Here is a 15300-nt window from a genome sequence, read left to right on the forward strand (position 1 = left end):
TTTCTAGTTCAAGTTGTAAAACTTTGTTGTTTTGAGATCTTTCTTGTTTCTAATGTAGACATTTATAGCTATAAATTTCCCCCTTAGCACCACTTTCAATGCAACTCATGAGTTTTGTATGTTGTTTTGTTTTCATTTGTCTAAGTATTTTCAAATTTCCCTTGTGATTTCCTCTTCAATCTTTTGGTTGTTTAAAAGTGTGGGGTTTTTGTTGTTGTTGTTGTTAAAATTTTGTTTGAGAGAAAGCAAGAGAGCACAAACAGGGGGAGTGGCAGGCAGAGGGAGAAGCAGGCTCCCCACTGAGCAAGGAGCTGGATGCAGGACTCAATCCCAGGACCCCGGGATCATGACCTGAGCCGAAGGCAGGTGCTCAACGGACTGAGCCACCCAGGCATCCCTAAAAGTGTGTTTTATATTGCCCTTCCCTACCCCGTTCATCCCTTCATTTTTTTTGCTGTGTGTATGTCTGTCTGCCTGTCTGTCTGTCGGGGAACCAGGCATTAAAGATTAAGGTATTCAAAAACACCTGCATATACAGGGAAAATTACAAAATGATTGTGCATGCCCAAGGAAAAAAGACAAGATTTAAGATTTAAATCTACATCCTGGGCTGATCCTGGGCACAGAATGAGTATAACAATAAAAAATAAACAAAAATAACAAAAAACAGCAAACCCTGGGGAAGGGAAAGAATCTGATTTTCAGAGTTATCACATTATTAGATTCAAATGTCCAGTGTTCGACAAAATATCACAAGGCAAAGAGACAGGAAAAGCATTACTCATCTGCAGATGATCTCTGATGATCACTTGTTTGTGACAATTGTCTTCTCGCTGCTTCCAAGGTTTGCCCTTTTTCTTTGGCTTTTTAAAATCTGATTATAATGTGTCTTAGAGCGGGTCTTTTTGAGTTCATCTTAGTTGGAGTTTGTTGAGCTTCTTGGATGCTTATATTCATGTCTTTCTTCAAATTTGGGAAGCTTTCAGCCATCATTTCCTTAAATATTCTCTCTGCCTCTTCCTTCTTCTTCTCTGAGAGTCCCATAATGCAAATGTTGGTGCTTTTGGAGGTTTCCCATAGACATCCAGGTTGTGTTTGCTATTTTTCATCTTTCTCTATTACTGAACCTCAATAATTTCCATTGTCTTTTCTTAAAGTACTGATTTATGTTCTGCCAGCTCAAATCTGCTTTGATTCCTTGTGATTTTTTTTAAAGATTTTATTTATTTATTTGACAGAGACACAGCGAGAGAGGGAACACAAGCAGGGGGAGTGGGAGAGGGAGAAGCAGGCTTCCCGCTGAGCAGGGAGCCCAATGTGGGACTCGATCCCAGGACCCTGGGATCATGACCTGAGCCGAAGGCAGACACTTAATGACTGAGCCACCCAGGTGCCCCCTTGTGATTTTTTTTATTTCAGTTGTACATTTCAGCTCCAGAATTTCATTTTGGTTTCTTTTTAGATTTTCCATCTCTTAATTGATACTTGCCTTTTGTTCTCACATTGTTTCCTTGACTTCCTCTACATCTTCCTTTAGTTCTTTTAGCATCTTTAAGAACATTATTTTAAGGTCTTTGCCTAATATATCTGCCAATAAGTCTTTTTCAGGAACAGATTCTGTTGTATTTTTTTTCCTTTGAATGAGTAAATATCCTGTAAGACACTTGAGCCAGATGGGGAAGGTGCGATAATAATGGCTCCCTGCCTCTTTGTACCTCTATGTTCAGAAGCAGCAATCAGTGATCAGATGAAAGATCCCTGATATTTGGAGGGCAGAATCCTTGTTTGCTTGGCTCCCACAAGCTGTGTGCAAGTTGGTCCAGGAATGGCTGCCTGCCAAGTGGCTGGGGGTTGGCAATGTGTAGCTATTACCATCCTAGAACTGAAATCAAGTAAAATTTCCTATCCAAACCTTCCCCTGAAAGTTGCAAGCCTTCAACAGGTTCCAGAGTTCCAAAAACAGTTACATCAGATGATTCTGCCTGTACAATTGTTGTCCAGGCAGAGAAACAGATTCCTGATGCTTTTGACTCCACCATCTTCCTAGAATCCTCCTTAGTCTTTTGTTGGTGGTGGTGGTGGTGTTTTCAAGAAACAATTCCAAAAACTTGTTTTTCTATTCTATATTTTGTTCATCTCTGATCTTTACTATTTCTTTCCTTCTGCTGGCTTTGGGTTTAATTTCTCCACTTCTGAAGGACAGTTTTGGTGGATACAGGATTCTTGACTTACAAGTTTTTTGTTGTTGTTTTTTTCCTTTCACCACTTTGAATATGCTAACCCACTGATTCTCGCCTCCAAAGTTTCAGGTGAGGAATCTGGTAATAGTCTTATCGAACATCCTTTTTATGTAATGAGTCACTTCTCTCTTGCTGCTTTCAAGATTCTGTTTTTGTTTTCAACAATTTGTCAATATTATCGATTTTTTTTCAAAGAACTATCTTATTTTCTCCACTGTTTTTATCTTTTCAATTTCATTGATTGATTCTCTTGTCTCCTTCCTTCTGCACCTCCAGGTTAATTTTGCTCTTCTTTTTATAGGATCTTAAGTTGAAAGGTTAGATTATTTTCCTGAGACTTTCCCTCTTTCTAATGTAAGAATTTGGAGCTATAAAATTTCCTGTTAGTACTACATTCACTACATCCCACATATTTTGGTATATTTTGCTTTCATTTTCATTCAGTCCAATGTGCTTTATTATCCTTTGAGAATTCTTTAACTCATAAATTATTTAGCAAATTGTTGTTTATTTTCCAACTGTTCCAAGATTCTCCTGTTATCTTTCTGTTCCTGATATCTAGTTGATTCCATTGTAGTGAGAATACACACAGTATGATTTCAATTATTTTAAATACGTTGAAGCTCTTTTTATGGCCCTATTGTGATAAATGGTCTATCTTGGTAAACTGTCCATGAAAACTTGAAATGAATGCCTATTCTGCTATTGCTGTATTGTGTGTGTTGGACCCTGCTGATTGATAGTACCATTGAGTTGTTATATATCGTTGCTGATTTTCTGGGTACTTTAATCAATTGCTGGAAGAGGGGTATTGATGTCTCCACTATAATCATGGATTAGTCTATTTCTCCTCCCAGTTCTATATTTGCTTTACATATTTTGCAGCTCTGTTGTTTAGTGCATACAAATTTAGGATTGCTATGTCTTGATAGCCTGACCCTTTTTATCATTATGAAATGCTCCTCTCTCTGTAATTTTCTTTGCTCTGGAATCTACCTGACAATACTATTGCTTTCTTTTGATTACTGTCTGCATTGCATATCTTTTTCCAACTTTTTATTTTCAGCCTACCTATACCATTACTTTTGAACTGAGTTTTCTTGTGGGGACTATATATTTTTATCCACTCTGTCCCTCTCTTGTAATAGGCATATTCTGATATTTACATTTAATGTAATTTTTGATATACTAGGACTTCAGTGGGGTTTTTGTTTCATTTTGTTTTGTTTCTTTCCTCTGTTCTTCATCAGTCTGTTTTCTTTTTCTGCCTTCCTTGTACCTTTTGTCAGAATTCCCTTTTGTTCTATCAATAGTCCTTTTGAATTTATCTCTTTGAATAGATATTTAGCGATTGCTCTCTAGGTTTTTTATTACACATACATAACTTTTCACAGCACTCTGGTGTCAGCATTTTACCAGTTCAAGTGAAATGTAAAAACACTGCAATCCTTAAAGTTCCTTTATCCTGTGTCTTTTATAATACAGTTGTCCTAAAGATTCCCCCTGCATGCTTTGAGATCCATATCAGACAATGTTACAACTTTTGCCTCAACCATTAAATTTAATTTAGAAAACTCAACAAGAGAAAAAAAAAAATCCCATCGTGTTAACTTACATATTTACTCTTTCTACTGTTCTATATCCCTTTCTGATGTTTCAAGATTCCTTCTTTTATCATTTCCTTTAAAACTGAAGAAACTCCTTTAGCTTTTTTTTTTTTTTTCGAATGGGCAGATCTTCTGGTGACAAATCCTCTTAGTTTTCCTTCATCAGAGAATGTCTTGATTTCCACTCTATTCCAGAAGAATATTGTCACTGTATAGAGAATTCTGAGTTACAGTTATAAACAACAGATATTTATTTCTCACAGTTCCAGGTTGTTGGCCTCCTCTGACATCACACAAGCACAAGAAGGAAGACCCCCCACCTTATTACAGCCAAGTGAAGATGAAAGTCCACCACCCTGGCTGCAAGAATGTGATGGTTAATTTTTATGTCAACTTGACTGGGCCACAAAATGCCCAGGTAGCTGGTTAAAGATTATTTCTGAATGCATCTGTAAGGGTGTTTCCAGAAGAGATTAGCCTTTGAATTGATGGGACTGAATAAAACAGATGATCCTCCCCAATGTGGATGGTAATATCCAATCTGTTGAGGGCCTAAACAGAACAAAAAAAGTGGAGGAAAGTTAAATTGGTTCTCCGCCTAAATGCTTGAACTAAGACATCAATCTTCCGTACTCAGTGCTCCTGGTTCTCAGGCCTTCAGACACAGACTGGAATCCACAGCATTAGTTCTCCAGTACTCAGCCTTCAAACCACACCACCAGCTCTCCTGGGTCTCCAGTTTGTACAGAGCCAATCATAGGATTTCTCAGGCTCCATAATCCCATAAGCCAGTATTTTATAATAAATGTATCTCCCTTTTCCCACCCCAACCCCTAGTTTCCCTAGAGAACGCCAATACAGTGGGTAAGGAATACCTTGTAACTGCTCCCCATGTGGCCTTCACTGTGAGTGAGAAAAGGTATGATCACTGTGGGGGGCATGACAATCCCATCTCCTCTGGGCCTTCTCTGACATCACCCCAGCAAGGACGGAGGATTGCCTCTTTACAACATGGCTATCATAAAAGTCTAGGCTCCCCACTTAACCTTTGCTAATGCAGATGGGGCCCCATTTTGTTCCATGGTGTTTGGATATAGTAAAGCAGTTATTGCCTATAATTTTTCTGTCTTGCTAAGCTGCCCCTTTCCTGGTCCTTGGGTGAAAGAGATCAGGCTTCTGTTGGGGCTCCCCCCTCCCAACTCCCATTGGTATTTCCAGGTTGTTGGCTTCTCCAGCACCAAATCCAGGATATATTAAGCAAAAAGAGAACTCACTGTCATGTCATTTTCAGATCCCAAGATTCCTTCCCAAGTCTCCCATCTTTTCTCCACACTTAGAGTTTCCTCATGGCTTGATAAAGCCCAATTGACTGATTTTTTTCCGGTATAGCTCATGCCTAAGTTATAGTTAAAATATCTTCGTTAAACCCAAGGTTACAAAGATTTTCTGTTTTTTCTTTCTAGAAGTTTTATAGTTCTAATTTAGTTTAACAATTAGGTCTATGATCCATTTTTATGTGAGGTAAAGTTGAGGTTATTTTTTCTGCATCTATCTAATTGTTCCAGAGCCATTCTCCATAGAATTGCTCTGGTGTCCATCTTAGTCCACTCAGGTTGCTATAACAGAATACCATAGACTGGGGAGCTTACAAACAACAAAGAGGCTGGGAAGTCCCAGATCAAGGCACAAGCAGATTTAGTATCTCACAGGGCCCACTTCCTAATTTATAGATGACTTTTTTTCCTGTGTCCTCACATGATAGAAGGGACAAAGGAACTCCCTAGGGTTTCTTTTTTACAAGGACACTAATCCCACTCATGAGGGCTCTGCTCTCATGACCTAATTAATTGAAAGTACCCCACCTCCTAATGCCATCACCTTAGAGATTAGGATTTAACATAGGACATTTAGGTGCACACATTCAGTTTAGGCAGCACCTTTTGGAAAATCAACATGTGGGTTTATTTCTGTACTGTCTGTTTTTCATATTTCATTTTCTATTCTTTCATTATTTCAAGATAACCTGGCTATCTTTATGCCAACATACCTTCTTCGTTGTATAGCTTTACAATATATCTTACAGTCGTGTAGCTTGAGTCCTCCCACTTTGTTTTTCTTCAAAGCTGGTCTGCCCATTCTGAGTCTTGGGCGTATCCATATAAACGTTAGAATCAATCTGCAAATTTCTACCAAAAAAGCCTGCTAGGATTTTTTAAAGATTTTATTTACTTATTTGAGAGAGAGCATGAGCAGGGGGAGAAGGAGGGGAAGAAGCAGACTCCCCGCTGAGCAGAGAGCCTGATGTGGGCTCTATCCCAGGACCCTGGGATCATGACTGAGCCACCCAGGAGCCCCAGCTGGGATTTTGATTTTGATTACATTGAAATACTAATTCAGGAAGAACAGATATCTTAACAACATTGATTCTTCCAATCCACAAACACAGCCTCTCTTGCCATTACTTTGATCTTTAATTTCTCTGAGCAATGTTTGGTAGTTTTCAGTGTAAAGGTGTTCCATATCCTTTCTCAAGTTCATTCAGAAGCATTTAATATTTTTCATAGTACCGTATATGGCATTAAAATGTTTCTTCGGGCACCTGGGTGGCTCAGTTGGTTCGGCAACTGCCTTCGGCTCAGGTCATGATCCTGGAGTCCTGGGATCGAGTCCCGCATCGGGCTCCCTGCTCAGCAGGGAGTCCGCTTCTCCCTGACCCTCCCCCCTCTCATGTGCTCTCTCTCTCCCTCATTCTCGCTTTCTCAAATAAATAAATAAAATCTAAAAATAAATAAATGTTTTTTCAATTTCTGATTGTTGTTAGCACATAGAAATATAATTAATGTCTGTAGATGATTTTGCATTTGTAACAGCTAAAGTGTTAATAGTTCCAGAAGCTTTTTGTAATCTCCCTCAGATTTTCTGTACAGACAAGCATGTCGTCTGTGAATAAAAACATTTTTACTTCTTTCCACTGTCTGCATTTTATTTCTTTCCCTTGCTTTATAGATATGGCTAGAACATCCAATACAACATTGGATAGTAGTGAGGTTGTAGGATAATCTTGGGGAGTACTGGACTGAGGGCCTTAGTTTTTCATTAGCTGTTGCCAAAAGGCCTCTCTCAGTTCCTTGGCACAGGGGCTGGTCCATAGGACAGCTCACAATATGGTAGCTGGCTTCCATCAGAGCAAGGAAGTGAGGGAGCAAGGAAGCAAGAGAAGGAGACAGCAAAAAAGATTGCCCAAGGTGGAAGCCAGTCTTTTTCTTACCCTAATCTCAGAAGTGACACCCCATCACCTTTTTTATTCATTAGAAACATCACTAAATCCAGCCCACACTCAAGGAAAGGAGATTACATAAGGCGGCCTGAATACCAGGAGGTGGGAATTACACAAGGGGGCCATCTTAGAGGCTCCCTACAACAAGTTCTCAATGGCCAAATCGGGGACAATTTGAGCCACTAATGGATTAAAACCAACAGAATAAAAATCCATGAGCCTCTACTGATATAAACAAAACAACTGAAAAAATAAATTTAAAAACTGGGGAGAGGAGGGGTGCCTGGCTGGCTCAGTCAGTGGAGCATACGACTCTTGATCTCGGGGTGGTGAGTTTGAGCCCCATGCTGGGTGTAAAGATTACTTAAAAAAATAAAACATAAAAATAATAAATAAATAAACAAATAATAAAATGGGGGAGAAAAGATAGCTCTTCCTTACAACAGAATTCCATTTAATAAATGTAGAAAGAGTGGTGCCTGGGTGGCTCAGTCAGTTGAGCATCTGCCTTTGGCTCAGGTCATGATCCTGGAGTCCTGGGATCAAGCCCCACATCAGGCTCCCTGCTTCTCCCTCTGCCCTTCACCCCATTTGTGCTCTCTTGCACACACACTCTCTCTCTCAAATAAATAAAATCTAAAAATATATATATAAATAAAAATAAAAATAAATGTAGAAAGAGAACTAGAAATAAAAGCATAGGTAAACACCACAGTGATAATTGCTGTAGGCAAGACTGTAACCTAAAATTAGTGGATGAAAGTGTGGTAAATAAACTTCCACATAGTCTCAGCATTTCTCCCCACAAGCTATTTGTTAATTTAAAAAGAAAAAAAAAATTAACTTTACAATTAAAATATCAACCTAACAAACTGATCAGACTTAATTAGTAATAAAACTTATCAATGTCATGTACCCTCTGATATGATGCACTGAGGACACAGCATCACTTCTGTAATAGTCTTGCCAAAAATGCATAACCTGAATCTCATCAATCAGAAAATCCAAATTGAGGGGCGCCTGGGTAGCTCAGTTGGTTAAACGTCTGCCTTTGGCTCAGGTCATGATCCCAGGGTCCTTGGATCGAGCCCCGCATCGGGCTCCCTGCTCCACGGGAAGCCTGCTTCTCCCTCTCCCACTCCCCCTGCTGTTCCTTCTCTCACTGTGTCTCGCTCTGGCAAATAAATAAATAAAATCTTGAAAAAAAAAAGTCCAAATCGAAGGACATTCAACAAAATAACTTTCCCATACTTTTTTGGGGCACCTGGGTGGCTCAGTTGTTAAGCATCTGCCTTCGGCTCAGGTCATGATCCCAGGGTCCTGGGATCGAGCCCCACATCGGGCTCCCTGCTCCGCGGGAAGCCTGCTTCTCCCTCTCCCACTCCCCCTGCTTGTGTTCCCTCTCTCGCTGTGTCTCTCTCTGTGAAATAAAAAAAAAAAAATCTTTAAAAAAAATAAATAACTTTCCCATACTTTTCAAAAATGACAAGGTCATCAAAGACAAAAAAAGACTAGAATTTCTGCAGAAGGCTAAGAGGATAAACAAATGCAACATGGCATTTTTTTATCCTATCACACAATAATTGGACAATTGATGAAATTTGAATGAAGTCTGTAAATTAGTTAATAGTTTCGTATAGGTGTTAATTTTCTGGATAAGCTAACTGTATTAGTTACATAATATGCTGACATTAGGGTAAGCTGGGTGAGTAAACAAGAACTACGTATTGTTGTTATTATATTTTAAACAGTTTTACAGGCATACAATTTATCACCTATATACATATAATTTGCACACATTTTAGCAATCACTCTCTATTCCCCCCTCAGCCCTAGGCAACCACTAATCCACTTTCTGTCTCTACAGAGCTGCCTATTCTGGACAATTGATATAAGTGGCATCATACAGTATGCAGCCTCTTGTGAGTGGTCTCTCATTTACCATGTTTCCAAGCTTCATCCATTGTTGTGTCTTGAATTGTGTCCCCCCCAAAAGATGGAAGTCCTAACCCCCAGTCCTTCTGAATGGGACTTATTTGAAAATTGGGTGTCTGCAGATGGCAAGGTATGATGAGGTCATTACGGTGGGCCCCAAACTCTTGGAATCCTTATAAAAAGGAGAAATTTGGACACACAGACACACACAGGTACAATGTCAAGACGCAGGGAGAACACTGTCTGCAAGCCGAGAACGCCTGAGGTTACCAGAAGTTAGATGAGAGGCACAGCCCTTGCAGCCCTAAGGAGGAACCAACCCTGCCGAGACCTTGATGTTAGACTTCTAGCCTCCAAAACTGTGAGCCAGTGAGTTCTGCTCAGCTGCCCAGTTTGTGGTGCTTTGTCACAGCAACCCCAGCACCTAATATATCCACGTTGTAGCATACATCAGGCCTTCATTCCTTTTTACTGCCCAAAGTATTCCATCGAGTGGATATATCACATTTTGTTTACCCCTCTGGCTAGTATGAATAATGCTACTCTAAACATTTGTGTACAAGTTTCTGTGTGGGCATTAATTGTTTTCCTTTAATTCCTCCTGGGTATACACCTAAGAATGGAATTGCTAAGCCATATAATTCTATGTTTAACTTCTTAAGGAACTGCCAAACCGTTTTCCAAAGCAGTAGCACCAGCTGACATTCCTGCCAGGATTATATGAGGGTTCCAACTTCTCCACATCCTCTCCAACATTTGTTACTGTCTGTCCTTCTGATTGGAGCCGACCTAGAGGGTGAGAAGCGCCATCTCATTGTGGCTGCAGTTCTGCATTTCTCTCATGGCTAAGGACACGGAGCTTTTCTGCTGTATGTGCTTATTGGCCATTTCTTTATCTTCTTTGTGGAAATGCGTATTCAAATCTTTGCCCAGTTTTTAATTAGTCTGCCTTTTTTATTGAGTTGAATACCAGACCCTTTCCAAATATATGATTTGCAAATATTTTCTCATTCTGCGGGTTGTCTTTTTGCTTCCTGATGGTGCTAGTCGCAACCCCAAAGTTTTAAATTTTTATGAAGCCCAATTTATCAAATTTAAATTTTAAATCTTTTACTATATTTGCAACACTTCTGTACATCGAAAATTATACGGAAGACTGGGTACCAAATAAACAAAGATCAAAAGAAAAAGATGTACAAAATAGACAGTGATCAAAATAAAAAACTATGTACAAAATTTATGTAAAAGTCTAAACTACTATGCACTAAATTACCAACAGGAAGTAGAAATGGATTGTTTTTATTTGCTCTTCAACACAAGTCTTTCTTTTTTCCAATTATACAACTGATGCAAGTCCTCTATGGAAATTTCGGAATTGAGATCCTTAGGAAACTCACCATCCAGAGAGCCATCGCTGTCAGGGAGGTTTCTATTCTTACACAAATATATAACTATTTATAAACACTTGGGGTCATTTGTGTCATAGGAGGAGAGCCATGTAACAACTTACGGACTAAGAAATCTGTATGCAGAGACAGCAAGGAGAGGTGCTCAAGCAGGGCTGCTCACTGGCTTTGGAAGGGGAGTGATGGCTCTGCTTCAGGGGAGGGAGGGAGCTCTCCGGGCAGAAGGCGGCCTGGAGTAGGGAAGGTGATGGGGGCAGCCAGGAGCAGTAAGGAAGGTGATGGGGGCGGTGATGGGGGCAGCCAGGAGCAGTAAGGAAGGTAATGGGGGCGGTGATGGGGGCAGCCAGGAGCAGTAAGGAAGGTGATGGGGGCGGTGATGGGGGCAGCCAGGAGTAGTAAGGAAGGTAATGGGGGCGGTGATGGGGGCAGCCAGGAGCAGTAAGGAAGGTAATGGGGGCAGTGATGGGGGCAGCCAGGAGCAGTAAGGAAGGTGATGGGGCGGTGATGGGGGCAGCCAGGAGCAGTAAGGAAGGTGATGGGGGCGGTGATGGGGGCAGCCAGGAGCAGTAAGGAAGGTGATGGGGGCGGTGATGGGGGCAGCCAGGAGCAGTAAGGAAGGTGATGGGGGCGGTGATGGGGGCGGTGATGGGGGCAGCCAGGAGTAGTAAGGAAGGTGATGGGGGCGGTGATGGGGGCAGCCAGGAGCAGTAAGGAAGGTGATGGGGGCGGTGATGGGGGCAGCCAGGAGCAGTAAGGAAGGTGATGGGGGCGGTGATGGGGGCAGCCAGGAGCAGTAAGGAAGGTGATGGGGGCGGTGATGGGGGCAGCCAGGAGCAGTAAGGAAGGTGATGGGGGCGGTGATGGGGGCAGCCAGGAGCAGTAAGGAAGGTGATGGGGGCGGTGATGGGGGCAGCCAGGAGCAGTAAGGAAGGTGATGGGGGCGGTGATGGGGGCAGCCAGGAGCAGTAAGGAAGGTGATGGGGGCGGTGATGGGGGCAGCCAGGAGCAGTAAGGAAGGTGATGGGGGCGGTGATGGGGGCAGCCAGGAGCAGTAAGGAAGGTGATGGGGGCGGTGATGGGGGCAGCCAGGAGTAGTAAGGAAGGTGATGGGGGCGGTGATGGGGGCAGCCAGGAGCAGTAAGGAAGGTGATGGGGGCGGTGATGGGGGCAGCCAGGAGCAGTAAGGAAGGTGATGGGGGCAGTGATGGGGGCAGCCAGGAGCAGTAAGGAAGGTGATGGGGACGGTGATGGGGGCGGTGATGGGGGCAGCCAGGAGCAGTAAGGAAGGTGATGGGGGCGGTGATGGGGGCGGTGATGGGGGCAGCCAGGAGCAGTAAGGAAGGTGATGGGGGCGGTGATGGGGGCAGCCAGGAGCAGTAAGGAAGGTGATGGGGGCGGTGATGGGGGCAGCCAGGAGCAGTAAGGAAGGTGATGGGGGCGGTGATGGGGGCAGCCAGGAGCAGTAAGGAAGGTGATGGGGGCGGTGATGGGGGCAGCCAGGAGCAGTAAGGAAGGTGATGGGGGCGGTGATGGGGGCGGTGATGGGGGCAGCCAGGAGCAGTAAGGAAGGTGATGGGGGCGGTGATGGGGGCAGCCAGGAGCAGTAAGGAAGGTGATGGGGGCGGTGATGGGGGCGGTGATGGGGGCAGCCAGGAGCAGTAAGGAAGGTGATGGGGGCGGTGATGGGGGCGGTGATGGGGGCAGCCAGGAGCAGTAAGGAAGGTGATGGGGGCAGCCAGGAGCAGTAAGGAAGGTGATGGGGGCGGTGATGGGGGCAGCCAGGAGCAGTAAGGAAGGTGATGGGGGCGGTGATGGGGGCAGCCAGGAGCAGTAAGGAAGGTGATGGGGGCGGTGATGGGGGCGGTGATGGGGGCAGCCAGGAGTAGTAAGGAAGGTAATGGGGGCGGTGATGGGGGCAGCCAGGAGCAGTAAGGAAGGTAATGGGGGCAGTGATGGGGGCAGCCAGGAGCAGTAAGGAAGGTGATGGGGGCGGTGATGGGGGCAGCCAGGAGTAGTAAGGAAGGTGATGGGGGCGGTGATGGGGGCAGCCAGGAGCAGTAAGGAAGGTGATGGGGGCGGTGATGGGGGCGGTGATGGGGGCAGCCAGGAGTAGTAAGGAAGGTAATGGGGGCGGTGATGGGGGCAGCCAGGAGCAGTAAGGAAGGTAATGGGGGCAGTGATGGGGGCAGCCAGGAGCAGTAAGGAAGGTAATGGGGGCGGTGATGGGGGCGGTGATGGGGGCAGCCAGGAGCAGTAAGGAAGGTAATGGGGGCAGTGATGGGGGCAGCCAGGAGCAGTAAGGAAGGTAATGGGGGCAGTGATGGGGGCAGCCAGGAGCAGTAAGGAAGGTGATGGGGGCGGTGATGGGGGCAGCCAGGAGTAGTAAAGAAGGTAATGGGGGCGGTGATGGGGGCAGCCAGGAGCAGTAAGGAAGGTAATGGGGGCAGTGATGGGGGCAGCCAGGAGCAGTAAGGAAGGTGATGGGGCGGTGATGGGGGCAGCCAGGAGTAGTAAGGAAGGTGATGGGGGCGGTGATGGGGGCAGCCAGGAGCAGTAAGGAAGGTAATGGGGGCAGTGATGGGGGCAGCCAGGAGCAGTAAGGAAGGTGATGGGGGCGGTGATGGGGGCAGCCAGGAGCAGTAAGGAAGGTGATGGGGGCGGTGATGGGGGCGGTGATGGGGGCAGCCAGGAGCAGTAAGGAAGGTGATGGGGGCGGTGATGGGGGCAGCCAGGAGCAGTAAGGAAGGTGATGGGGGCGGTGATGGGGGCGGTGATGGGGGCAGCCAGGAGCAGTAAGGAAGGTGATGGGGGCGGTGATGGGGGCGGTGATGGGGGCAGCCAGGAGCAGTAAGGAAGGTGATGGGGGCAGCCAGGAGCAGTAAGGAAGGTGATGGGGGCGGTGATGGGGGCAGCCAGGAGCAGTAAGGAAGGTGATGGGGGCGGTGATGGGGGCAGCCAGGAGCAGTAAGGAAGGTGATAGGGGCAGCCAGGAGCAGTAAGGAAGGTGATGGGGGCGGTGATGGGGGCAGCCAGGAGCAGTAAGGAAGGTGATGGGGGCGGTGATGGGGGCAGCCAGGAGTAGTAAGGAAGGTGATGGGGGCGGTGATGGGGGCGGTGATGGGGGCAGCCAGGAGCAGTAAGGAAGGTGATGGGGGCGGTGATGGGGGCAGCCAGGAGTAGTAAGGAAGGTGATGGGGGCGGTGATGGGGGCGGTGAGGGGGGCAGCCAGGAGCAGTAAGGAAGGTGATGGGGGCGGTGATGGGGGCAGCCAGGAGTAGTAAGGAAGGTGATGGGGGAGGTGATGGGGGCGGTGATGGGGGCAGCCAGGAGCAGTAAGGAAGGTGATGGGGGCGGTGATGGGGGCAGCCAGGAGCAGTAAGGAAGGTGATGGGGGCGGTGATGGGGGCAGCCAGGAGCAGTAAGGAAGGTGATGGGGGCGGTGATGGGGGCAGCCAGGAGTAGTAAGGAAGGTGATGGGGGCGGTGATGGGGGCGGTGATGGGGGCAGCCAGGAGCAGTAAGGAAGGTGATGGGGGCGGTGATGGGGGCAGCCAGGAGCAGTAAGGAAGGTGATGAGGGCGGTGATGGGGGCACTGGCGGAAACTCTCGACTGAGAGCCAGGCTGGACCAGAAGGAACCTCAGGTGACAATGGACGTACTGCTCGCAGGCCGCGGGGCGCCCCTGCAGAGCGCTGGGCAAGGGCGCATCTTGATGCGATTTACACGTTATTAGAGAGACAGCTCAGGAACGAAGGAACGCGCGGGCCACGGACATGCCTGGGGGCCCGGGGCCACGTCAGCAACACCCTTTGTATTCTGAGGACGCACACACGGGTGACCCCGTGTCCTGCTGGACTAGGGCGACGCCTTTGCCCTGGGGTCAGCGCACTGCACGTCCCTTCGCCCAAAACTAAGTTCAGGGCGCCTGGCTGGCGCAGGGGCAGAGCGCGCGACTCCTGAGCTTGGGGAGCTCGAGCCCACCCTGCGCGCGGAGAGGACTTAAAACAGGAAAACCCCAGCAACACACACAAACTGCCTGAGAGTGGAGGGAAAGTACTCTCCCTGCCCGCGCACGCACTAGCACCCGCACAATTCGCGCCTCCGCCGCGGGAGGCCCTGACACTGCGCGCGCTCGCTCCTCAGGTGTGGGCTGCAGCCCTCACACCGCGCCCGCCGCACCGGGGCTCCTGGCGCCGACCCCGGGGCCCGCAGGACTCGGGGCGGGAAGGAGGACGAAGTCTGGGACGGCTGAGGTTCAGGCCGCGGCTCCGAGCCCTGGCGGAACAGCCACGTCCCCCGAGGCCCACGGCCGCCGGCGTGCGCGCATCTTCGCCCACACAGAACACGCGCGGGCGGCGGTACTTACAGAACCACGGCCCCCTCGGGACTGCCCCGCCGCCTGAGAGCGAGCCCAGCGGGCGGACACAGGCCACCGTCGCCCGCGCCCTCACAGCCACCGCTCGCCGGCGCCGGCCCCACAGTGCCCCGCGGCGCGCACGCGCAGACTGCCGCTCCGCAAGCGGCGAGGGGAGCGGCGGCGAGGGCGGCGACTGACAACCGCAAGGAACCCAGGCGGAACAGCTACCGCGCGGCCTTAAAAGGGCGCCGCGGGGCACCGGCGTCACGTGGGGCTTGCGTCACGCGGGGAGGGGCCTGAGGGCGGGGTCCGAGGAGCGGAGGGGCGGAGCCCAGGGGAGGGGCGGGTCCTGGTGGGCGGGGTCGGATGGGCAACGGGGCGGGACTTCTCGCCCGCGGCCCTGGCTGCCACCTTGCGGAGCCTGCCTGCGTTTCTGCCCGGGATCCCCGGACCGCGACACGGCGGGAGTCCCTGGGCAA

General features: G+C 47.6%; 1 protein-coding gene across 1 annotated transcript in view; it reads right to left on the minus strand.

The window, feature by feature from the left end:
- Positions 1 to 14924, minus strand: part of LOC113911825 (up-regulator of cell proliferation) — a 60578-nt gene extending 45654 nt beyond the window's left edge. Inside the window, exon 1 of the mRNA XM_027574694.2 lies at positions 14831 to 14924. The gene's annotated coding sequence lies outside the window, so the exon portion shown is untranslated. The remainder of the gene's footprint in view (positions 1 to 14830) is intronic.
- Between the last annotated feature and the right edge of the window lie 376 nt (positions 14925 to 15300).

The sequence above is a fragment of the Zalophus californianus genome, chromosome 12 (genome assembly GCF_009762305.2).
Source record: "Zalophus californianus isolate mZalCal1 chromosome 12, mZalCal1.pri.v2, whole genome shotgun sequence".
Lineage (NCBI taxonomy): Eukaryota > Metazoa > Chordata > Mammalia > Carnivora > Otariidae > Zalophus > Zalophus californianus.